General features: G+C 49.9%; 1 pseudogene; it reads left to right on the forward strand.

Annotated features, from left to right (window-relative positions):
- Positions 1-562: 562 nt before the first annotated feature.
- Positions 563-24320, forward strand: LOC115460719 (annotated as a pseudogene).
- Positions 24321-25626: the final 1306 nt, after the last annotated feature.

Genomic DNA, 25626 nt, shown 5'->3' on the forward strand with positions numbered 1-25626 from the left:
TCCCTGCTGTAGCTCCTCAGGGTCTTCTTCCTCATTCTCCTCCCCTCATACAGCAGCTGCTGCTTCTACTTTACCTGTCACTTTCTGCTTCCTGACATCTCTTTACATTCTCCTTCCTCAGACTGTCACTTTCTGCTTCCTGGCATCTCTTTACATCCTCTCTCCCTCTCCCCTTCCTTTCTGGAGTTGAAGGTGTGGAGAAGGGCAGGAGAATGGCTCTTGGGGTTTGTGCTCAGCAGGTAGGAGACTGGCAGGAGGTGGGCAACAGGGGATGCAGTACCAGGCAATGCCACACACACACAAGAAGAAATGAGCCTGACACTGCTCAATCCATTCCCTGCAGCCCCTCAGGCTCTTCTTCCTTATTCTCCTCTCCTCACACAGCAGCTGCTCCTGCTTTACCAGACTCTGCTTTGCATTCTCCTTCCTCTCTCCCTCTCCCCTGACTGTTTCTGGTTTTGTGTTTCAGGTGATGATGAGGTTTGAGGACATTGCTGTCTCTTTCTCCCAGGAGGAATGGGAGTATTTAGATGAAGGGCAGAAGGAGCTTTGGAGGGAGGTGATGAAGGAGAATTATGAGACTCTGATGTCTCTAGGTAAGGATTTCCTGTTATTCTCCCTGTTAAAATCCCTTCTCAAGCACATTAAGGAGTGACTGGCAGTAGTCTTAGTACAGGAAGCCGGAGTGACTGATAATGAGCGATGGCGAGATGACCCACTCTATATGCAATGAAAGCAAGGAAGAGGGAATTGGCAACACAACAGAAGTTTAGTGGGCCATGGATAGAACTGAGAGGCAGAATCTTAGGCTGAAGGAAGCAAAGTTTATTGAAGGATCCGACATGGCCTGTGTTTCAGCAAAGTGCCTATGTCAAGGGTCTATATAGATATAAATAGAGCATTAAAACTATTAGCACAGAAAATATAAATTCCATATCATCATGCTGATCAATCATTAGACTGGTGGGTTGTGTCCATCTACCAGCAGGTGGAGATAGAGAGCAATCCTTTTGCCTCCCTATATGTGGTCATGTGCTGCCGGAAACTCCTCAGTATGTTCTCTATCTCAGCAGGTGGTGGTCACACACAGCAGCAGCTCTGGCTAGGTCTCCAAGCCTAATTTTTAGGTTTTGTTGAGTACCTGGGGTTGAGGGCTTTTCTTGAGCAAGTGCAAACCTGGTGGCGCCAGGTCCCTCCTTTTCTCCCCCCTCCCGCTGGCTCCGTTAAAAAAAAAAAAAAAAAAATTTTTTTAAAACGTTCAAAAAGGACGTCCATTTGCAGCTGCTCACTGGAACAAGTCGTCACTGCTCGGAGCAAGAAGCAGGTAATTTTTACTTTTTATTAGCGGGCAGGGGGTTCCCCGAATGGTCTCCACGTGGCTATGGCCTCGGATTGCAAGGGCGCGAAAAGACGCTCCCCGGAACGCGTTTGCGCGCCTAGCGGGGAAGTGGGGGGCTCGAAGGTAGAGTCGCCTTTTTTGGGCGCCCTTTCGGAGCCAGAAGAGTTCCCCGGTTTTTCCTCCGGCGCGGCGGCTTTTCCCGCCTTAGGCGCCCATCCCCCGCTGGCCGCCCTCCCGGTCGTGACCGGCCACGCTGCTCGGACGACGTCTTCTTGGGCCGTCCTCGAGGGGGGAGATGTTAACAGCTTGGTTGTCCTTGACTCGGGCGACGGTAAAAGTCGGCGAAATTAAAGCGCCATTCTTCCTGCGCGGCTCCGTCTCGGAGTTTCACGCCAGACGCCATTTTGGGACACGCAACACGGCTCTCCCCCGCTCCTGGGAGCGCGATGGAGGGGCGCCTCTAGGGCCGCGGTCCAGGCTGCAGAAATGCACAGACTGGGAGGGTTTCTCCCCTGAGTTCATTTTTGCTGCTGCATCCAGGCCTTCTTTATCGGGGTGATGAGGCCTCTTTGCTTAAGCGCCCTCGGGTGATCTTCCACCCTCGAGGGACTGCGGTCTCCTCTGATGTGGATGACGGCAGCGTGTCTGAGTTCTACCAGAGATCCTTAGCGGCCTCTATGGAAGAGACTGATCCTCGCTCGGATGGAGCGGACCGACCCCTCTGCAGCACGGCTTTTTGCTCAGATGGATTTGCCCAACCTGCTTGTGCAGGCCATGAGCATTTTGAAGATTGCCTGTCCGGAGGAAGGCCCTCTCTCAGCCTCTACTGGCTCCGCCATTATGCTGGGAATGAAGCGCCCGCCTAGAACCTTCCACGTTCATGAAGCCATGCAGACCTTAATTTCAGCGCAATGGGATGCCCCTGAAGCGAGCCTGAAAGTAGCCAGGGCTATGTCCCGCCTGTACCCCTTGCCTGAGGGGGAACGGGAAGCTTTTGTCTGGCCCACGGTAGATTCCTTAATCACTGCCGTGACTAAGAAAACGGCGCTGCCGGTGGAAGGTGGCACTGCCCTGAAGGACGCTCAGGACAGGAGAATGGAGGCGGCCTTAAAGTCGTCCTTTGAGGCAGCCGCTCTGAGTTTGCAAGCCTCGGTTTGCGGCTTCTACGTGGCTAGGGCGTGCCTCACTGTTTTGCAGCGGGCTTCCCCCTCAGATCCTTCCTGGAGGGCGGAATGGCCGATCCTGGAGTCGGGTTTGGCCTACTTGGCACACTTGCTGTATGATGTTTTGAGAGCCTCGGCTAAAGGTATGGCCCAGACGGTCTCTGCGCGGCGGTGGCTCTGGCTTAAGCACTGGTCTGCTGACCATGCCTCTAAATCTCGCCTAGCCAAGTTGCCTTTTAAAGGCAAGCTGCTCTTTGGGGACGAGCTGGACAAGATCGTGACGGAGCTCGGCACGTCCAAGGGCAAGAGGTTGCCGGAGGTCAGGACTCGGGCCGGCAGTGCCCGTCCTGGTTCCTCTAAGGGCCGATTCCAGGAAGCCCGTTGGTATCGCCCGGGCAAGTCGGCCTCCTCTGCCTCCGCTTCCTTCAAACGGAACTTCTCCCCCAAGCAGCATTCCTTTCGCAGGGACCGCCATCCCGGAGGTTCATCCTCCGGCCCGCCTCCAGGGTCGCGTAATCAATGACGGGGACCTGGTCCATGGCCTAGTGCAGATAGAAGGAAGGTTGTCCTCGTTTCTGGGCGAGTGGACCAGGGTAACTTCAGATGCTTGGGTTCTAGAAGTCATCAGAGACGGCTACAAGCTGGAGTTCTGCCGGCCCCTAAGAGACGGGTTTGTAAACTCTCCTTGCAAGTCCCAGGTCAAAGCAGCTGCCGTGCAGCAGACTTTGAACAACCTGATCTGCCTGGACGCGGTGGTCCCGGTGCCAGTAGATCAGCTTGGCAAGGGGCGCTACTCCATTTACTTTGTGGAGCCAAAGAAAGAAGGTATCGCTCGGCCTATTCTTGACCTCAAGGGAGTCAATTGGGCTGCGGTGAAAAAGGGAGAATTCCTGGCCTTCCTGGACATCAAGGAAGCTTACCTACATATTCCCATCTGGCCGCCTCATCAGCGCTTTCTGCGCTTTGCAGTACTGGGCCGACACTTCCAGTTCAGAGCCCTCCCGTTCGGACCTTCTCCAAAGTAATGGTGGTCATAACGGCCTACCTCCACAAGGAGGGAGTGCAAGTCCATCCCTATCTGGACGACTGGCTGATCCGAGCCCCTTCCTACGTGGAGTGCGGGAGAGCTACAGACAGGGTCATTGCTCTTCTGAGCTCCCTGGGATGGGTCATCAACTGGGAGAAAAGCCAGCTGCGCCCGACTCAGTCCCTGGAGTATCTGGGAGTTTGATTCGACACCCAAGTGGGCAGAGTGTTCCTGCCGGACAACCGGAGCGTCAAGCTTCGGGCCCAGGTGGCCCAGTTCCTAGCCTCCTCTAATCTTCGAGCTTGGGACTATGTGCAGCTGTTGGGCTCCATGACGGCCACGATGGAAGTAGTGCCCTGGGCCAGGGCTCATATGAGACCACTACAGCACTCTCTTCTGCAGCGGTGGACTCCAGTCTCGGAGGATTACGCCGTACGCCTTCCTTTGGATCCAGCGGTGCGAAAGGCGCTGAGCTGGTGGCTGAGGCCAGGCAAGCTGTCCGCAGGAATGCATCTTACGACCCCGGAGTGGGTTGTCGTCACGACGGACGCCTGCTTGACGGGCTGGGGAGCCCACTGCCTGGGACAGACAGCGCAGGGGCTCTGGTCTCCTGCGGAGATGAAATGGTCCATCAACCTCCTGGAACTCCGAGCCATTCGGTTGGCGCTTCTAGAGTTTCTCCCGGTACTGGTGCTGAGGCCTGTGCGGGTCCTGTCGGACAACGCCACGGCTGTGGCCTATGTCAATCGCCAGGGAGGTACCAGGAGCGCTCCTCTAGCCAAGGAGGCCATGAGGCTATGCCTGTAGGCGGAAGCGAATCTGGAACAGCTGTCGGCGGCCCACATTGCGGGAGTCATGAATGTCAAGGCGGACTTTCTCAGTCGCCATACCTTGGATCCCGGAGAGTGGCAACTGTCTGCTCGGGCGTTCTTGGACATCACAAAACGCTGGGGCCGGCCGAGCCTGGATCTGATGGCGTCTTCGGCCAATTGCCAAGTGCCGCGTTTTTTCAGCAGAGGACAGGACCCTCGATCTCTGGGAGTTGATGCTCTTCTCCAGCAGTGGCCGGCACAGGAGCTCCTCTACGTGTTTCCGCCCTGGCCCATGATGGGCAGGGTGCTAGGCCGGGTGGCAAAGCATCCGAGCCGGGTGATCCTGGTGGGTCCGGATTGGCCCAGACGTCCCTGGTATGCGGTCTTAGACTCTCGGTGGACGGCCCTCTGCGGCTGCCAGCGGAGCGGGGCCTCTTACAACAGGGTCCCGTGGTGATGGAGGATCCTTCCCCCTTTGGTCTTATGGCCTGGCTCTTGATCAGAAGCGGCTGAGGAAGAAGGGCTTCTCAGACAAGGTCATCGCTACTATGCTGAGAGCGGGGAAGCGCTCTACTTCTACCACTTATGCCAGGGTTTGGCGTACCTTTGTGTCATGGTGCGAGGCAGGCTCTGTATCGCCCTTCACTGCTCCAATATCTTCAGTGTTGGTGTTCCTGCAAGAGGGGCTGGAGAAAGGCCTGTCGCTCAGTTCGCTGAAAGTCCAGGTGGCGGCTCTAGCTTGCTTCAGGAGTCGTCTGAAGGGGGCTTCCCTGGCTTCACAGCCAGATGTGGTACGCTTTCTCAAAGGAGTTAATCACCTGCGCCCCCTCTGCACTCGATAGTGCCTACGTGGAATCTCAATCTGGTGCTACGGACCTTGCAGAAGCCGCCCTTCGAGCCCTTGCCAAGGGCATCGCTGAAGGATCTGACGTTGAAAGCGGTCTTCCTGGTGGCTATCACATCAGCCAGAAGAGTTTCCGAGCTCCAGGCGCTCTCGTGTAGAGAGCCGTTCCTGCGATTCACTGAGGCAGGAGTATCGATTCGCCCAGTGCCTTCCTTTCTGCCCAAGATTGTTTCTCGCTTCCATGTGAATCAGCAGCTTTGTCTACCCTCCTTTCATAGGGAGGATTACCCAGAGGAGTACCCTGCTCTCAAACGTCTGGATGTGAGACGAGTCATCTTCAGATACTTAGAAGTGACCAATGACTTCCGGAAGTCGAATCACCTGTTCGTGCTGTTCGCAGGCCCTCGTAAGGGTCTGCAGGCATCTAAGCCTACTGTGGCATGTTGGGTCAAGGAGACGATTGCGGCAGCTTATGTGGCCACAGGGAAGTTTCCGCCTATTCAGCTGAAGGCTCACTCTACTAGAGCACAAGCAGCCTCGATGGCGGAGTCCAGATCTGTCTCCTTGGAAGAGATTTGCAGAGCAGCTACGTGGACGTCGGCTCATACCTTCTCACGACATTACCGCTTGGATGTGGCTGCTCAGGCCGAGGCCCAGTTTGGGGCTTCGGTGTTGCGTTCAGGGATTTCCATGTCCTGCCCTGGGTGAGTACTGCTTCGGTACATCCCACCAGTCTATGGATTGATCGGCTTGATGATAGGGAAGGTAAAATTATGTATCATACATGATAATTTTCTTTCCCTTAATCATAGCCGATCAGTCCATAGCCCCTCCCAGATATCTGTATTATTTGTGTTCTGGTTATATTTCAGGTTCAAGTTTAAACTTCATTTACTGTTCACGAGGACTTCGTGTTCAAGTTCTTCTAATTGAAGTCTCTTCGAGTTGAGACGATTTTGTGTTACAGTGAGCTGCTGCTTCCTCTCCCCCTGTTTCGGCAGTGGCTGGATTGATAAGTAAATTATGCCGGTGCTCCCTCCCGCTTCGGGCGGCTGTAGGGTAGCTTTGTATCCCTCCTGCTTCGGCGGTGTTAGGGTAAGCCAGCTCCTCCCGCGGTTGCGGTAGCAGGATAAGCCAGTTCCCCCTGCGACGGCGGGTGTGGTTTCCCGCCCACCGCCCCGGCGGTGGTGCGCTGGAATATTTCCCCTCCCCCGCTTCGGCGGTGGTGAGCTGGGCAGAGTGTCCCTTTGTGGGTGTAATTCTCTAAGTGCTGAGTCCTGCGGATGGAGCTTTGATATCGACATACTGGGGAATTTCCAGCAGCACATGACCACATATAGGGAGGCAAAAGATTGCTCTCTATCTCCACCTGCTGGTAGATGGACACAACCCACCAGTCTATGGATTGATCGGCTATGATTAAGGGAAAGAAAATTATCAGGTATGATACATAATTTTAAGAGATTTCAGCATAGGAAGTAATGAGTCATTGATTAAATAAATGTGCACAAGCGCAGATTCACCGTGGGAGTGAAGTGATAATTGTCTTGTCCGCAAGGAAGGTGAGCCCCGAAGGACCTCAAAGGACAGCCGTGCAACCCCAAGTCTTCACCCGCGGCGACCGACGTTCACCAAGGGTTGAGCCCCCAGCTGCAGGTGGTCAACGGGACTTCAGGAGCCGCGGGGTTGACGGACTGGAACCAGGAGAGAAGCGGGCAGGTGAAATAGAGAGTCCACAAACAGGCAACAGATCTGGGCAGGCAGCTAACAGCGTAGTCAGAGTCAGGCAAGAGGTCAAGGCAGGCAGCTAGCAGAGAAAACCAGGAAACAGTCCAAAAGTCCAAAATCAGCAACACCAGGAAATCAACGGAACACAGGAACCACGGAGACTGGCCTCGGGTAACAGAACCTGAAGCAACCTCCTACCTCAGGCTCATTCCTTAAATACTGTTCGGCAGTCAGCCGCCCAGCCCCCGTAGACATAGCCGGCCAATCAGAACTTGGTTATCGACAGAACTCTTCTGATTGGCTCTGACCGACCTCCCAGGCGGATCTATCGTGCTGGCCTTCCAGTCTAACTCCTCTGAGGCGGAGCTTGGGGTTCCCGCGCCCAAGAATGAAGGAGACGCCGGCCATCGCGCCTCGGCGCCATTTCCCTTACTGGCGCAAACACAGCCCCCGTAGCCGGCGATCGAGAGTCCGGCAGCCGCGATCGCCGGCCTCCGGCCTCGGCCCCGGACTGGGCGGCCATCACCACGGCGAGCCCCGGCTCCCCTCCGTGGCCTCAAGAAGGCCGGCCTTTGTCGTGGTGGACGCTGGCTCCTGCTTCCCGTGGAGGAGCAGCCGGCGGGAGCGACGGATGTGACAGTATCCCCCCCGGATGCCCCCCTCCTCCTAGGTCCAGTTTTCTGAGGATATCGATCATGGAAGGCTCGTACCAACTCCGGGGCATGTACATTGGTAGCCGGTTCCCGGGAATTATCTTCGGGACCGAAATGCTTCCATGACAACAAGTAGAGCAGCTTTCCCCGGCGCCTCTTGGAGTCGATGATTTCTTCCACCTCATACTCGGGATCGGGGTCAGTCTCTGGAACCATTGACTCTTTATTCTGTGGATGCCATTTAGACCCCGAAAGATTTTCAGTAGAGAAACATGGAAGGCATTATGGATCCGCAAAGTACTGGGTAGCCGTAAGCGGTATGTCACTGCTCCAATCCGAGACTGGATAACAAACGGCCCGATGTATCGTGGCCCCAGCCTTCGAGAGGGTACCTTGAGCCTCAGGTATTTGGTGCTCAGCCATACCTTTTGCCCTGGCTGCAAAACCGGAGCAGGGCGTCGGTGACGGTCAGCAAACGATTTATACCTGGTGGCTGCTCTCTGTAACTGCTCTCGGGCCATATTCCAGACCTCCCGCAGGTCAGCCAGGGTTTGAGTAACCATGGGCGTAGATGCATCAGAGGGGATGGGCGGAGGAAGTCGCGGATGTTGTCCATACACCATGAAAAATGGAGATTGCCCAGAGGCAGAGTGTTCGCTGTGGTTATAGGCGAACTCGGCCCACGGAAGAAGGGATGCCCAGTTGTCTTGCCGCTTATTGACAAAAGCCCGCAAGAACCCCTTCAACGTTTGCTTGATCCTTTCAACCATCCCGTTGGTCTGCGGATGGTAGGCAGAGGAGAAATGGGTAGCAACCCCCAGAGTAGAACACAGGGCCCTCCAGAATTGTGAAGTGAACTGGGCTCCGCGGTCACTGATGATCCTAACAGGTAACCCATGGAGCCGGAAGATATGTTGGATAAACTGTTGGGCTAACAGTGCTGCCTACGGAAGACCTGGCAGGGGAACGAAGTGTGCCATCCGGGAAAAACAGTCCACCACCACCAAAATCACTATGTGCCCCTGGGAGCGTGGAAGATCCGTGATGAAATCCATCGACAACTCCTCCCAGGGTGCTGTAGGAACGGGCAAGGGCTGCAGATCTCCCCAGGGGCGCCCCACTACTGACTTGGTCCGGGCACAGGTCGGGCAGGTCGTGACAAACTGAAGGATATCTTGGCTCATATGAGGCCATTGGTACTGTCGAGAAATCAGGCGGAGGGATTTTTGGAACCCAAAGTGTCCGGCCCATACAGACGAACGTCCCCAACGCATTACTTTTTCCAGGTCCTGAGGAGGCACCAGTTCCCGCATCGGGGTGACCCCTCCCGGGGCCGCACAGAGGCAGGCCGGATCCAACATAGGATGAGGCTCCTCAAGGTCCTCTGGGGCTTCGAAGGCTCGGGAGAGGGAGTCCGCAGGGGTGTTCTGTGCAGCTGACCGGAACACAAGTTGAAACCGGAACCTGGCAAAAAACAGCGACCAGCGGGCTTGCCGTGGATTCAGCCTTTGGGCCTCCTGCAGATACAAAAGATTTTTGTGGTCCGTAATTACTGTAAATCGATGCTCTGCCCCCTCCAGCAAATGTCTCCATTCTTGCAGAGCTAACTTCAAGGCTAGCAATTCTCTGTCTCCCACAGTATAATTACGTTCCGCCGGGGAGAACTTCCGGGAGAAAAAGAAGCAAGGTTGACGCCGGCCCTTGGCGTTAACTTGAGAGAGGACTGCCCCGGCGCCCAAAGCTGAGGCGTCCACCTCTACCACAAAAGGCTTGTTAGGATCTGGGGCCTGAAGGATGGGAGCGGATTCGAAGGCTTTCTTCACGTGACTAAAAGCTGCTTGCGCCTCGGCCGGCCAGTTCCGAACATCCGCATGCTTCTTAGTGAGCGCTGTCAGTGGGGCTGTCAATTGCGAATAGTGAGAAATAAATTGACGATAGTAATTCGCGAACCCCAGGAACCGCTGCAGCACCTTCAGGCCTTGGGGTTGAGGCCACTCCCGGATAGCGCGAAGTTTGTCTGGATCCATTCGTAGACCCCCAGGTAAAAGAATATGTCCCAGAAACGGCAGAGTCTGCTGGTGGAAGGAGCATTTGCTGAGTTTGGCAAACAGGCGATATTGCCATAGGCGTTGAAGAACAGTCCGAACGTGAGCCACATGCTCCTGGGGATCCTTGGAAAAAATCAGGATGTCGTCTAGGTAAACAATTACCGTTGCATAAAGCAGGTCTTCAAGAGCGAAGTTTATGATTATCTGGAACACTGCTGGGGCGTTGCACAGGCCGAAAGGCATCACCCGGTATTCGAAGTGCCCCTCATGCGTATTAAATGCAGTTTTCCATTCGTCCCCCTGCCGGATACGGACCAAGTTGTATGCTCCACGGAGGTCCAATTTCGTGAAGATCTGGGCCCCCTGCAGCCGAACAAACAACTCCGAAATAAGGGGCAGGGGGAATCGGTCCTTAACGGTGATGGCATTTAGGCCCCGGTAGTCAATGCAGGGCCTCAAGGAGCCATCTTTCTTGGTCACGAAGAAGAATCCTGCCCCGGCTGGGGACGTGGAGGGACGAATAAATCCTTTCTGGAGATTCTCCCGGATGTAGGCCTGCATGACCTTCGTTTCCTCTCGGGACAGAGTAAAGAGTCGGCCCCGCGGCGGCATTTTGTCAGCCATCAGGTTAATAGCGCAATCGAAGGACCGATGTGGGGGTAGCACATCCGCTTCCACGGGACTAAACACATCAGCGAACTCCTGGTACTCCTCAGGTAGAGCAGCTTGACAGACTGACACAGTTCTAGGAGTGGCTACTACCGCGGGACAGCTGGATTCCCGGCCCTTCAAACAGGTCTCAAGACAGGCGCCACCCCAAGCTTGAATCCTCCCTAAAGTCCAATCTGTAACAGGAGTATGACGCCGTAACCAGGGCAGGCCCAGTACCACAGGATGAATGGTGCGGGGTAAAATTAGAATTGAGCGTCCTCCCGGTGGTCTTCCCCTACCTGGAGCCCCAAAAATGGAGTCACCTCTGTGATAGGCTGAGGTAATGCTGTTCCCTGGATGGATGTCACTTGCAAAGCGGGTCGATAGGGCAGAGTAGGCCATCCCATTTGCCGCAATAGTTCCTGACATGAAATTTCCCCCTGCCCCAGAGTCCAAAAGAGCTCGAGTGTGAACCATCGTCTCCTGCCACCGCAGGGTCACCGGGAGAGTTATCAGATGGTCTGGTAGGGGATTTGAGTGCCCCAAGACTCCGCCCCTCAGGGCGCCTTGGGAGCGGCATTTCCCGGCCGCGCGGGGCAAGTGCGGATGAAATGACCGGCCTCGCCACAATACAGGCACAGGCCGCCCCGAAGGCGTTGAGTCCTTTCCGACGGGGTTAACCGTTGACGGCCGATGACCATAGGTTCCTCAGAGGTCGCCCTGGATTCGTTGGAGCCCCGTCGGGGAGAAGGTACCCAACTAGACCGGGGCCCGCCTCCAGACCCCCTCTGCCGGTCCGCACGGGCTCTGGCCCTCTCCTGGAAATGGGTATCCACCCGGACACAGAGCGAGATCAAAGCGTCCAACTGCCCCGGAACCTCCCGGCCAGCCAGCTCATCCTTGATTCGATCCTGAAGCCCCTCCAGGAAGATCGCGGATAGGGACTCCTGGTTCCAGCGCAATTCAGTCGCCAGAGTCCGGAACTGGATCGCATAGTCTGCCACGGTCCCTTCGCCCTGTTGGATCCGCAGCAGCTCGGAAGCAGCGGAAGACGGCCTTCCTGGAAGATCAAACACCATGTGAAATTGGCGTTGGAACTCGGCGTAGTTGTCCAAAAGCGGATCTTGTTGTTCACATAGCGGGGACACCCAGGCTAGGGCCCGTCCCGTAAGTAAGGAGATAACATAGGCCACTCTTATCTGGTCTGAGGCAAAAGCTTCTGGTTGCATCTTGAAGTATAAGTTGCACTGGTTGAGGAACCCCCGGCAGCTTCCGGGGACACCATCAAACCGAGTGGGCTCAGGGAACCGAGGACGGGGAGCCGCTGCGGCGACCTGGTGCGCCGCAGCAGCCTGGTTCTGTGCCTGGACCGTGGTTAGCTGAGAGCAGACATTCTGCAGGGCCCCCGACAGGGCGTTCAACTGCTCCTGCTGCTGCTGGAGAATTTTAGCCAGGTCCCGTAGGTTGGGTTGCGTAGGCGAGCTCATGGCTTCAGGTTCCTGTCTTGTCTGCAAGGAAGGTGAGCCCTTAGGTCCCGTAAGGCCCCGAAGGACCTCAAAGGACAGCCGTGCAACCCCAACTCTTCACCCGCGGCGACCGCCGTTCACCAAGGGTTGAGCCCCCAGCTGCAGGCGGTCAACGGGACTTCAGGAGCTGCGGGTGTGACGGACTGACCTGGACTGGAACCAGGAGAGAAGCGGGCAGGTGGAATAGAGAGTCCACAAACAGGCAACAGATCTGGGCAGGCAGCTAACAGCGTAGTCAGAGTCAGGCAAGAGGTCAAGGCAGGCAGCTAGCAGAGAAAACCAGGAAACAGTCCAAAAGTCCAAAATCAGCAACACCAGGAAATCAACGGAACACAGGAACCACGGAGACTGGCCTCGGGTAACAGAACCTGAAGCAACCTCCTACCTCAGGCTCATTCCTTAAATACTGTTCGGCAGTCAGCCGCCCAGCCCCCATAGACATAGCCGGCCAATCAGAACTTGGTTATCGACAGAACTCTTCTGATTGGCTCTGACCGACCTCCCAGGCGGATCTATCGTGCTGGCCTTCCAGTCTAACTCCTCTGAGGCAGAGCTTGGGGTTCCCGCGACCAAGAATGAAGGAGACGCCGGCCATCGCACCTCGGCGCCATTTCCCTTACTGGCGCAAACACAGCCCCCATAGCCGGCGATCGAGAGTCCGGCAGCCGCGATCGCCAGCCTCCGGCCTCGGCCCCGGACTGGGCGGCCATCACCACGGTGAGCCCCGGCTCCCCTCCGTGGCCTCAAGAAGGCCGGCCTTCGTTGTGGTGGACGCCGGCTCCTGCTTCCCGCGGAGGAGCAGCCGGAGGGAGCGAAGGATGTGACAATAAGGAGCCGTGTTCAGATATATGAGACTCTACCTCACATGAGATTGAGTGACTCCCAATACACTCTCTACTATATTTTTGTGTTACTAAAGTATTTAGGAAGGAGTAGGTGAGAGCCAGCAATTTTTTTGACAGTATTTCTAGGATAAGCAGCATAAAAGGAGTGGCCTAGTGGTTAGCATGGTGGACTTTGGTCCTGGGGAACTGAGTTCGATTCCCACTTCAGGCACAGGCAGCTCCTTGTGACTCTGGGCAAGCCACTTAACCCTCCATTGCCCCAGGTACAAATAAGTACCTGGATATAATATGTAAGCCGCATTGAACCTGCCATGAGTGGGAAAGCGCGGGGTACAAATGTAATAAAAATTAAAATGTATTATACTTTTTTGGGATCTTGCCAGGTGACCTGGATTGGCCACTGTTGGAAACAGGATGCTGGACTTGATGGACCTTTGGTCTACTACTATTACTACTATTTAGCATTTCTATAGCGCTACAAAGCATACGCAGCGCTGCACAAACATAGAAGAAAGACAGTCCCTGCTCAAAGAGCTTACAATATAGCAGTATTTATGTACTTATAATACCTTTCAAGTATGACGAGCCAATAATTGTTTCTTAAAACCCTTTAAGGAATCAAAACAGCCTTATAAGTAGTGGAAACTCTAAGTCCAAAGTACTTTTTCTATTAGTTCATCAGCCCAACATGTTTCGGCATTCAGGGGTAGAATTATAAATTGTAAAATGGACAGACAGTCCCCTTAAAGATAAACACAAATAAAGGGATATAAGAATCTTCTTACAAAACCAAAAAACACATAGCACCCCACAGGCCCCTCCCTTAAAAATATATAAAAAAATTATAGAGAGGAAGTGACGTCACGGAGGCGAATGGCTGCCTAGTCTGTTAGGTCCCGCACTCCCCTACCTTTAAGCAGCACCATTAGCGCTATCAGTGTAAATGTTCGGGCTAGCACCTCATCGGGAGACGAGCTGAATACTCTGCCTACCAGAATGAGTAAGTCCACGGTGTCGTCACAGCAGGGAAGCGAAAGAGCGCCGAGGAAACAGTCTGCGAGGAGCCTTTCGCGCCCAGTCTCGCCCGCGATGTCCGACTCGTAAGCGGCGGCCTCACACGTGGCGCCTAGCCACTCTGTCTCAAACGAACATTTGTCAGCTGATCTCGCGAAATGCCTGGCGGCGATCAGGGCAGAGATAAAAGCATCTCGAGTTGAAATACTGGAACATGTAGATGCCATTAGCTTGGATCTAAGAGAGCTAGGAGGCAGAGTGGAAACCCTGGAGGAACGGGTCGATGAGCAGGAGGAACAGCAAGGATTGCTGAGTTCACGCACCTCAAAGATACAGGAGTATGAAGTGTGGGGGTAAGTCTGGGTGGGGGTTGGCCTCTGGGGCCGCTTTCCTCTAGTTTCCCATGCAATACTGGGAGGTATTGTTTGGTGGGTGGATGGAAAGGGGGGAGGGCGGGAGACAGAGGGAGGGTTGGGGAAGGGGGGATGGGTATGCACCTTTCTTTGAAAATGTGGACAGATCAGAGTTGGTTTAATGGTGGGCTATAAGTTTTTAATTTATAAAGGGCCTAAACTCTCCTTATAAACGGCACGCCCTATGGCGTGAATTGCGATTGGCACAACCACACGTGGTCTTTCTACAAGAAACTCATTTCTTAAAAAAATATGAGAGGGTACTGTTCTCTAAACAGTACCTGCAAGTGATACGTGCTTCGGATGTCTTAGGAGCTAAAAAGAGAGGGGTGGCCATAATGTTTCATAAAAATGTTACTGTGCAGATTCTACATATCAGAAGAGACAGGGAGGGAAGATTCCTTTTTCTTCATGTCAGATTGGAGCAGGAGGAGTACACGTTGGTTAGTGTATACGCGCCCAATGAGAGGCAGGAACGTTTCTTCCTGCGTGTCCAGAGAGAACTACAGGCCTTTGCTAGAGGGAAGGTGCTGGTAGCTGGAGATTTTAATGCAACCATGAAGCTGGGCTTGGATAAGACAGCTCCTCCTGCTCCGGCTGATTGTAGAATTTCTCAGGCACTGAAAAACTTTGTAGAGGGGATGGGGCTGTATGATGTGTGGCGCCTGGGGAACCCCAGAGTTAGGGATTACACCTTCTACTCCCAGGTGCACCTCACCTACTCCAGACTGGATTATATTTTTCTTGATAAAACACTATCTGACGGAGAAGATGAATCTGCTATAGGCCACATCACTATATCAGACCATTCCCCGGTCTGGATTGTTGTTCCTTCCCTGAGGGAGGAAGAGCGAGACAAAAGATGGACATTTAACAATAGCTTGTTGCAGGATCCTGAAACAGTAGCCAGTTTTATTCCAATACTGAAAGAATATTTCAATCTAAATTTGGATTCAGGGCCACCATTGGGTACGGTGTGGGATGCATTCAGGGCAGTCTCTAGAGGACACTTTATTAAATGTGCGAGTCAGAAGGCCCGAGCACGTAGGGTGAGGCTGGCACAATGTATGGAAAGACTGGGTACAATGGAAGATAGATAGAAGATTTCAGGCTCAGTAGCTGATTACCGAAAGCTACAAGTGGTGCGATTGGAAATTGCGGAGTTACATGAGGAGAACCTGAAGTTTGCGAATGCAAGGATGAATCAGATCCACTATGCTTGCACTAATAAGCCTGGACGTCTGCTAGCTACTAAATTACGACAAATGAGAGCTGACCGACAAATTTTGAGAGTTAAGGATGCCAAGGGTGCCATGATGCATAAGTCAGTACAGATCAGGGATCGCTTCGCCCAATATTATGAAAATCTCTATAAAGAGGATGCCGCTGTACAGACTGGGGAAATTGAGGGGTAGTTATAGGCTAGGGGATTGCCAAACCTATCTGAAATGCAGATGAGGGAACTTGAAGACCCGGTGAGGGTGGAGGAGGTCATAAAAGTGGTGAAAGCATTACCAACGGGGAAGGTGCCTGGATTGGATGGATTCACGAATGAGTTCTTTAAGGCATATGTGGTGGAACTGGCACCCTATTTGACGATGATAATCAATGCGGTGAGAGAGGGGGCACCTTTCCCTAGGACTATGATGGAGGCATGGGTGGCGGTAATACCAAAGCCGGGCAGGGACCATACTGAATGTGCCTCATACCGACCCATCTCGATTCTCAATGCAGACGTCAAAATACTGGCAAAGGTGTTGGCTAACCGTTTGGGGAGTGTACTCCCCAGCTTGGTCCATCCGGACCAGGTGGGATTTATTGCCAAAAGACAGGCTATGGACAATATACGTCGTACAATAGATCTTCTATACACAACGCAGATAAAAGCACGGCCCGCGGTGTTACTCGGTCTGGATGCGGAAAAAGCATTTGACCGGGTACACTGGGGATACTTAGACAAGGTTTTACATAGAGTGGGTATTGGACAGCACTTTAGAGCTTGGAACCAAGCTTTGTATTCCTCGCCGAGGGCTTGTGTAAGAGTGAATGGGGGGAACTTGGCAGCATTTGTGCTGGGGCGAGGAACTAGACAGGGGTGTCCGTTGTCCCCGTTATTGTTTGCCTTGGTGATGGAACCCTTGGCAGCAGCTGTTAGAGAGAATAATGATATTGCTGGAGTGCAGGTGGGAGGGCAGGAGTACAAAATCGCGCTCTTTGCAGGTGACGTGCTTTTGTCGCTAACGGAGCCACTGGTCTCATTGCCTAACTTAATGAAGGTAATAGAGGAATATGCACAGGTGTCGGGCTACAGATTGAATGCTAGTAAATCTCTGGGATCAGCTGTGGGAGTACCTCGGGGATTGTTGGAGACACTGAAGATGTCTTTTGCATTCAAGTGGGAGAGTCACGAATTATGTTACCTAGGAGTTAAGATTACGAGCGATCTAACAGAGCTGTTTGAAGCTAATTATCCAGCTCTGAAGAGGGAGGTGCAGAAAGACTTGAACAAATGGGCGTCTATGGGATTATCCTGGTTCGGGAGAATCGCGGTGATTAAGATGAACATTTAGCCCTGTCTTCTGTATTTATTTCAGGTCCTTCCATTGCGGGTGTCTCGAACCTTTCTGTCAGGATTGCAAAATATGCTGATCCGTTTTGTCTGGAATCAGAAGAGACCACAGCTACCTCGAGCCCTTCTGTACAAAAGTAAATGTTTGGGAGGGCTGGGGGTGCCGAACATGGTCTGGTATTACAGTGCGGCACAGTCCAGAGCGGCAGTGGACTGGTTTAGGAAGGAAAGTCATAAGTTGTGGATCGATATCGAACAGGCTCTAGTGGGATCACGGAATGTAGCCCACCTAATGTGGCTTGCTAATAAATATAGGGGAAGAGTGGACAGGTTTCCGCCCACAGTACAAGCAACTTTCTACTATTGGGACCTTATGTTTCCCGAACGTCAACCACCGGTGTCAGGCCTAGCTCCTATAGTAGATAACCCTATGTTTCAACCTGGTAAAAGGAATACTACCTTCAGTAGATGAGCAGATTCCGGATTGGATCTGTTGGGACAGTTACATGTGGGGGGGAAAGTGGTACCATTTGAACAGTTGGTGGATGACTTTGGGATCCGGGTTAAGGATTGTTACGCCTACACACAGGTGCAACACTTTATGACAGGACGGGCCTACATAGGATGTTTGAAGCGGGAACCACACCCAATGGAGGAAATATGTGTAGACTCGAGGATAGAGCGAGGAATGATATCCCTCTTGTATGCTCATCAGGTGGCAAGTGCTAAACCAAATGTGCAACACAGGAGAAGGTGGGAACAAGAACTACAGTTTACCTTATCGGAGACGGGTTGGTTGACATTGGAAAAAAGGATCTTGAAATCAACTCTAGCAGTGAGCATGCAAGAGAACGCTATCAAAGTGTTTTATAGATGGTATCTGACCCCGGTTAGGCTGCACCACATGTTTGCCAAGGTGCCCAAGGAGTGTTGGCAGAACTGTGGGGGAGAGGGGACCATGGGGCACATTTGGTGGTCTTGCCCTAAAGCAAAGGCCTATTGGAAGGGGGTACAAGCCCGTATCCAGGGGTGGGTTGGCAAGTCTGTGAGGTGGCATCCTTTAATTTTCTTACTCGGGCAGCGACCAGAGGGTCTTACGTCAGACCAGTGGCTTCTGTTGAGAGGATCCCTGCACGCAGCTCGTTAGAACTTAGCACAGCACTGGAAGTCTCCACTGGTTCCTTCAATGGTGAGGTGGAATACTAGGGTGAGATACATATGTGAAATGGAGAGATTAACTGCTGAGAGACGAAAAACTTTGCCTACATGGGAAAGGGTTTGGGAACCCTTTCTAAAAAGTTGTTCTGACTAACTGGTTTGTTTACAGAGCATTCAGGAAGGTGGAGGGGGGGAGACTAGAATAGGGGATGTTACACGTATTAAAACTTAAAAAATTGTTTGTTATAACATTGTTTTCCAGTTGTTGCTTTCACTGTTACACACTCCTGGAATGTTTGTGTAGAAGTGTGCCATACTGTATTGTATTGAACTGAGTCGATATTGTACTGGTTTTGCAATGATTAATAAAGACTTCTTTACATTAAAAATATATATATATAAAAATCTAGGCGGCTTTAGGTGGAGTTTTGTCCATTTTACTTTTTACTATTTATTATTATTTATTGCATTTGTATCCCACATTTTCCCACCTTTTTGCAGGCTCAATGTGGCTTACAATACATGTTGAATAGTGGAAAGATATTAGAAAATATACATTTAGTGTTACAGAGGGTCTTTGGCTGTATGATAGTGATAAAACAAGATAATAGTAAAACAAGCAGATATTATGAAACATTTCTGAATATATGTGGAGGAGTTGTGTGTGTTCACATTGGTTGATCATTGTGGTATGCTTTGTTAAAGAGATAGGTCTTCAGCAGTTTGCAAAAGTTCGTTAGTTCTTAAGTCGTTTTTAAGTTTCGTGGCAGTGCGTTCCATAACTGTGTGCTCAAGTAGGTAAAGTTTGACGCGTGTGTTAGTTTGTATTTTAGGCCTTTGCCGTCAGGGTAGTGCAGATTGAGGAATGTACGGGATGATCTTTTGGCATTCCTGGGTGGTAAGTCTATCAGGTCTGTCATGTGGGCTGGGGCATCTCCATGAATGATTTTGTGTACTAAGGAGCATATTTTGAACGGGATGCGTTCTTTAAGTGGGAGCCAGTGTAGTTTTTCTCGTAAGGGTTTAGCACTTTCATATTTTGTTTTGCTGAATATGAGTCTGGCTGCAGTGTTCTGGGCTGTCTGAAGTTTCTTAATTATTTGTTCTTTACAGCCGGCGTAGAGTGCGTTACAGTAATCTATGTGACTGAGCACCATTGATTGTACCAGGTTACGGAAAACAGTCCTTGGGAAGAAAGGTCTTACTCTTTTTAGTTTCCACATTGAGTGGAACATCTTCTTGGTTGTGTTTTTCGCGTGGCTCTCGAGTGTTAGGTGTCTATCAATGGTAACTCCAAGAATTTTTAGGTTGTTTGAGATTGGAAGGTTCAGATTTGTATGTTGATGGCGGTGAATTTATTCTTGTTATGTTGAGAGGTGAGTATTAGGCATTGGGTTTTTTCTGCATTAAGTTTCAGCCGAAATGCATCCGCCCATGAATGTATGATCTGGAGGCTTTGGTTGATGTCGTTGGAAATTTCCTTTAATAATTACTGGCTCATCATTGCTGCTTTTTGCTTGTGATACGTTTTGATGGCAGCATTTTCGACCTCTTGTTTTTTTTTGTCCTACAATAATACTCAATGCTCTTTCTTTTATTTAGAACAAGAGGATCCTAAAAACAGTAATTCAGAGACACATCACTGGAAGCTCAGTGAGAGGCCTGAAGAAGAAAAGATGTTATCAGAAAGAGAGAAAGAGCAGATTTATTCCTGTCCTGACTGGGGAGAAAAGGAAAAGAATCAAAATAAACAAAAACCTTCACCAGGAGACTCAGCTCTGTGTGAAAACAGTACCAGTAATATCATACAGACGGGGGGAGAGGAGAGAAACCAGACGAGAGATCAAAGCTGTTCCTGTGATATTTGTGAGATATTCCTCGGTGATCAAGTAAAATCACATCACAGATCTGATACTGAAGAGAGACCGTCTACATGTACGGACAGTGGGAAAAACGTCAGTGAAAAGAGAGAACTACAGGGACAACAGAAAACAGTCGTAAAAGAGAAACATTTTACAGGTTCTGAATGTGGGAGAGGTTTCAGTAGGAAGAAAGAGCTAATGCAACATGAGAAAACTAATAAAGAAACTACAATGTGTATAAGTACAGAATATGGGAATAGCTTTACGAACAAAGCAGACATTATAAAACATAAGAAAAACAGCACTGATGAGAGAATATCTTCATTTCCTGGATGTGAGAAAAGCTCCAACAAGGAAGAAAATTTCCACCAAGGACAGAGATCAGTTTCAAGTGCAGAATGTCAGAAAAGCTTTAGTCAAGAGGAAGCAGTCGCAGATCATCAAAAAGCTCAAACAGGTAGGGAATCAGACACTTCTACTAAATCTGAACACATATTTTTCAGGAAGGCAACACTCGCAAAATACCAGGAAATCAAGAAAAATGAGAGATTATATACTTCTGCTGACAGTGGAATAAGTGCTTGTTGGGAAGGAAACCTCACAATGCCCAAGAGGCTTAATTCAGTAGTGAAACCATTTACCTCTACTATGTGTGGTAAAAGCTTCACTACAGACAGTCTCAGAGACCACCCGAAAACTGACAGTGGAATGAAACCATTTACCTGTACTGACTGTAATAAAAGCTTCAGTCAGAAAGAACACCTCACAAAACACAAGAGAATCCACACCATTGAGCGATTTCCATGTAGTGAGTGTGGTAAAAGCTTAAGTACGAAGAGAAAACTAATCAGACACCAGAAACTCCATACAGGAGAGAAGCCATTTACATGTACTGAGTGTGGTAAAAGCTTTACTGAGAAGAGAACACTGATGATACACCAGAGAAGACACACAGGAGAGAAGCCATTTACATGTACTGAGTGTGGTAAAAGCTTTAATGAGAAGAAAAAACTGACCAGACATCAGAGAATTCACACAGGTGAGAAGCTGTTCACATGTACTGAGTGTGGTAAAACCTTTAGTGAGAAGAGAACACTGATGATACACCAGAGAAGACACACAGGAGAGAAGCCATTTACATGTACTGAGTGTGGTAAAAGCTTTAATGAGAAGAAAAAACTGACCAGACATCAGAGAATTCACACAGGTGAGAAGCTGTTCACATGTACTGAGTGTGGTAAAACCTTTAGTGAGAAGAGAACACTGATGATACACCAGAGAAGACACACAGGAGAGAAGCCATTTACATGTACTGAGTGTGGTAAAAGCTTTACTGACAAGAGAACACTGACCATACACCAGAGAAGACACACAGGAGAGAAGCCATTTACATGTACTGAGTGTGGTAAAAGCTTTACTGAGAAGAGTAAACTGACCAGACATCAGAGAATTCACACAGGTGAGAAGCCATTTACATGTACTAAGTGTGGTAAAAGCTTTACTGAGAAGAATAAACTGACCAGACATCAGAGAATTCATACAGGTGAGAAGCCATTTACATGTACTGAGTGTGGTAAAACCTTTATTAAAAAGGAAACACTGACCATACACCTGAGAATCCACACAGGTGAGAAGCCGTTTACATGTAGTGAGTGTTGTGAAAGCTTTACTGAGAAGAACACACTGACCAGACATCAGAGAATTCACACAGGTGAGAAGCTGTTCACATGTACTGAGTGTGGTAAAACCTTTAGTGAGAAGAGAACACTGATGATACACCAGAGAAGACACACAGGAGAGAAGCCATTTACATGTACTGAGTGTGGTAAAAGCTTTAATGAGAAGAAAAAACTGACCATACATCAGAGAATTCACACAGATGAGAAGCTGTTCACATGTACTGAGTGTGGTAAAAGCTTTAATGAGAAGAGAACACTGATGATACACCAGAGAAGACACACAGGAGAGAAGCCATTTACATGTACTGAGTGTGGTAAAAGCTTTACTGACAAGAGAACACTGACCATACACCAGCGAATCCACACAGGTGAGAAGCCATTTACATGTACTAAGTGTGGTAAAAGCTTTATTAACAAGGGAACACTGACCATACACCAGAGAAGACACACAGGAGAGAAGCCATTTACATGTACTGAGTGTGGTAAAAGCTTTACTGACAAGAGAACACTGACCATACACCAGAGAAGACACACAGGAGAGAAGCCATTTACATGTACTGAGTGTGGTAAAAGCTTTACTGAGAAGAGTAAACTGACCAGACATCAGAGAATTCACACAGGTGAGAAGCCATTTACATGTAATAAGTGTGGTAAAAGCTTTACTGAGAAGAGTAAACTGACCAGACATCAGAGAATTCACACAGGAGAAAAGTCATTTAAATGTAGTGAGTGTGATAAAAGCTTTCGTAAAAAGGAAAGACTGACCATACATCAGAGAATCCACACAGGAGAGAAGCCGTTCACATGTAGTGAGTGTTGTGAAAGCTTTACTGAGAAGAAAACACTGACCATACACCAGAAAATGCACACAGGTGAGAAGCCATTTACATGTACTGAGTGTGGTAAAAGCTTTACTAAGAAGAGAACACTGACCAGACACCAGAGAATCCACACAGGTGAGAAGCTATTTACATGTACTAAGTGTGGTAAAAGCTTTACTGAGAAGAGTAAACTGACCAGACATCAGAGAATTCACACAGGAGAAAAGTCATTTAAATGTAGTGAGTGTGATAAAAGCTTTCGTAAAAAGGAAAGACTGACCATACATCAGAGAATCCACACAGGAGAAAAGCCGTTCACATGTAGTGAGTAACATAGTAGATGACTGAGTGGAGGAGTGGCCTAGTGGTTAGGGTGGTGGACTTTGGTCCTGGGGAACTGAGGAACTGAGTTCGATTCCCGGCAGAGGCAGCTCCTTGTGACTCTGGGCAAGTCACTTAACCCTCCATTGCCTGCCGCATTGAGCCTGCCATGAGTGGGAAACCGCAGGGTACAAATGTAATAAAAATAAATGATGGCAGAAAAAGAGCTGCATGGTCCATCGAGTCTGCCCAACAAGATAAAATCATATGTGCTACTTTTTGTGTATACCTTACCTTGATTTGTATCTGTCATTTTCAGGGTACAGACCGTAGAAGTCTGCCCGGAACTAGCTTTGTCTCCCAACCACCAGCCCCTGTTCCCCCCACCGGCTCCACCACCCAATTTCGGCTAAGCTTCTGAGGATCCCTTCCTTCTGCACAGGATTCCTTTATGTATATCCCATGCATGTTTGAATTCCGTTACCGTTTTCATCTCCACCACCTCCTGCAGGAGGGCATTCCAAGCATCCACCACTCTCTCCGTGAAAAAATACTTCCTGACATCTTTTTTGAGTCTGCCCCCCTTCAATCTCATTTCGTGTCCTCTCGTTCTACTGCCTTCCCATCTCTGGAAAAGATTTGTTTGTGGATTAATACCTTTCAAATATTTGAACGTCTGTATCATATCACCCCTGTTCCTCCTTTCCTCCAGGGTATACATGTTCAGGTCAGCAACTTGTAAGTCTCTCCTCATACGTCTTGTCACGCCAATCCCTTACCATTCTCGTAGCTTTTCTTTGCACCGCTTCAATTTTTTTTACATCCTTAGCAAGGTACGGCCTCCAAAACTGAACACAATACTCCAGGTGGGGCCTCACTAACGACTTGTACAGGGGCATCAACACTTCCTTTCTTCTGCTTGTCACACCTCTCTCTATACAGCCTAGCAACCTTCTCGCTACGTCCACCGCCTTGTCACACTGTTTCGTCGCCTTCAGATCCTCGGATACTATCACCCCAAGATCCCTCTCCCCCTCAGTACATATCAGACTCTCACCGCCTAACACATAAGTGTCTCGTGGGTTTCTACTCCCTAAGTGCATCACTTTGCATTTCTTCGCATTGAATTTTAATTGCCAAACCTTAGACCATTCTTCTAGCTTCCGCAGATCCTTTCTCATGTTTTCCACTCCTTCCCGGGTGTCCACTCTGTTATAGATCTTAGTATCATCCGCAAATAGGCAAACTTTACCTTCTAACCCTTCGGCAATGTCACTTACAAATATATTGAACAGAATCGGCCCCAGCACCGATCCCTGAGGCACTCCACTACTCACCTTTCCCTCCTCCGAGCAAACTCCATTTACCACCACCCTCTGGCGTCTGTCCGTCAACCAGTTCCTAATCCAGTTCACCACTTCGGGTCCTATCTTCAGCCTGTCAAGTTTATTCAACAGCCTCCTGTGGGGAATCGTGTCAAAAGCTTTGCTAAAATCTAAGTAGATTACGTCTATAGCATGTCGATGATTCAAATCTCCAGTTACCCAATCAAAGAATGCAATGAGATTCATTTGGCACGATTTCCCTCTGGTAAAACCATGTTGTAAAAGTGTTGTAAAAGCTTTTCTGAGAAGAAAACACTGACCATACACCAGAGAATCCACACAGGTGAGAAGCCGTTTAGTTGTACTGAGTGTGGTAAAAGCTTTACTGAGAAGAAAAAACTGAGCAGATATCAGAAAATCCATACAGGAGAGAAGCCATTTATATATAATCAGTATGGTGAAAACTTAAGTACGAAGGGAACACTGACCATACACCAGAGAATCCATATAGGAGTGAAGTGATTTCTATTTTGTGAGTTACAAAAGCTTTAGTCGGAAACAAACTCTGACCACACACCAGAAAACCCACACCGGGCTGAAATGGTCCACCCAGTGTGCCCAAAAAGATAAACTCATATGTGCTACTTTATACGTGTGCCTGACCTTGATTTCTATCTGCCATTTTCAGGGCACAGACCGTAGAAGTCTGCCCAGCACTAGCCCCGCCTCCCTACCACTAGTCCCGCATCCTAACCATCGGTGCTGACACCCAATCTCTGCTAAGCTTCTGAGGATCCATTCCTTCTGAACAGGAAGGTAGAGAATGTTTTGTACTTTTTGGATATTGCCAGGTACTTGTGACCTGGATTGGCCAGTGTTGGAAACAGGATGCTGGGATTGATGGACCTTTGGTCTTTCCCAGTATGGCAATACTTATGTACTTATGTTTATCCCACGCTTTTTTGAATTCCGTTGCCGTTTTCATCTCCTCCACCTCCCTCGGGAGGGCATTCCACTCTCTCCATGAAAAAATACTTCCTGACATTTTTCTTGAGTCTGCCCCCTTCAACCTCATTTTATGTCTTCTAGTTCTACTGCCTTCCCGTCTCCTGAAAAGGTTTGTTTGTGGATTAATACCTTTCAAATATTTGAATGTCTGTATCGTATCACCCCTGTTTCTCTTTTCCTCCAAGGTATATATGTTCAGGTCAGCAAGTCTCTCCTCATACGGTTTGCAACGCAAATCCCATACCATTTTTGTAGCTTCTCTTTGCACCACTTCAATTCATTTTACATCCTCAGCTGGATACGGCCTCCAAAACTGAACACAATGGCCTCACCAACAACTTGTACAGGGGCATCAACACCACCTGTTGGTCACACCTCTCTATACAGCCTAGCATCCTTCTGGCTACGGCCACTGCCTTGTCACACTGTTTTGTTGTCTTCAGATCCTCATGTTCTATTGTGGATTAAAAACTGGTTAAAAGATAGAAAACAGAGAGTAGGGTTAAATGGTCAGTATTCTCAATGGAGAAGGGTAGTTAGTGGGGTTCCCCAGGGGTCTGTGCTGGGACCGCTGCTTTTTAACATATTTATAAAAGACCTAGAGATGGGAGTAACTAGTGAGGTAATTAAATATTCTGATGACACAAAGTTATTCAAAGTCGTTAAATCGTGGGAGGATTGTGAAAAATTACAGGAGGACCTTACGAGACTGGGAGACTGGGCGTCTAAATGGCAGATGATGTTTAATGTGAGCAAGTGCAAAGTGATGCATGTGGGAAAGAGGAACCTGAATTATAGGTATGTCATGCAAGGTTCCACG

Source organism: Microcaecilia unicolor, chromosome 1 (assembly GCF_901765095.1).
Source record: "Microcaecilia unicolor chromosome 1, aMicUni1.1, whole genome shotgun sequence".
NCBI lineage: Eukaryota > Metazoa > Chordata > Amphibia > Gymnophiona > Siphonopidae > Microcaecilia > Microcaecilia unicolor.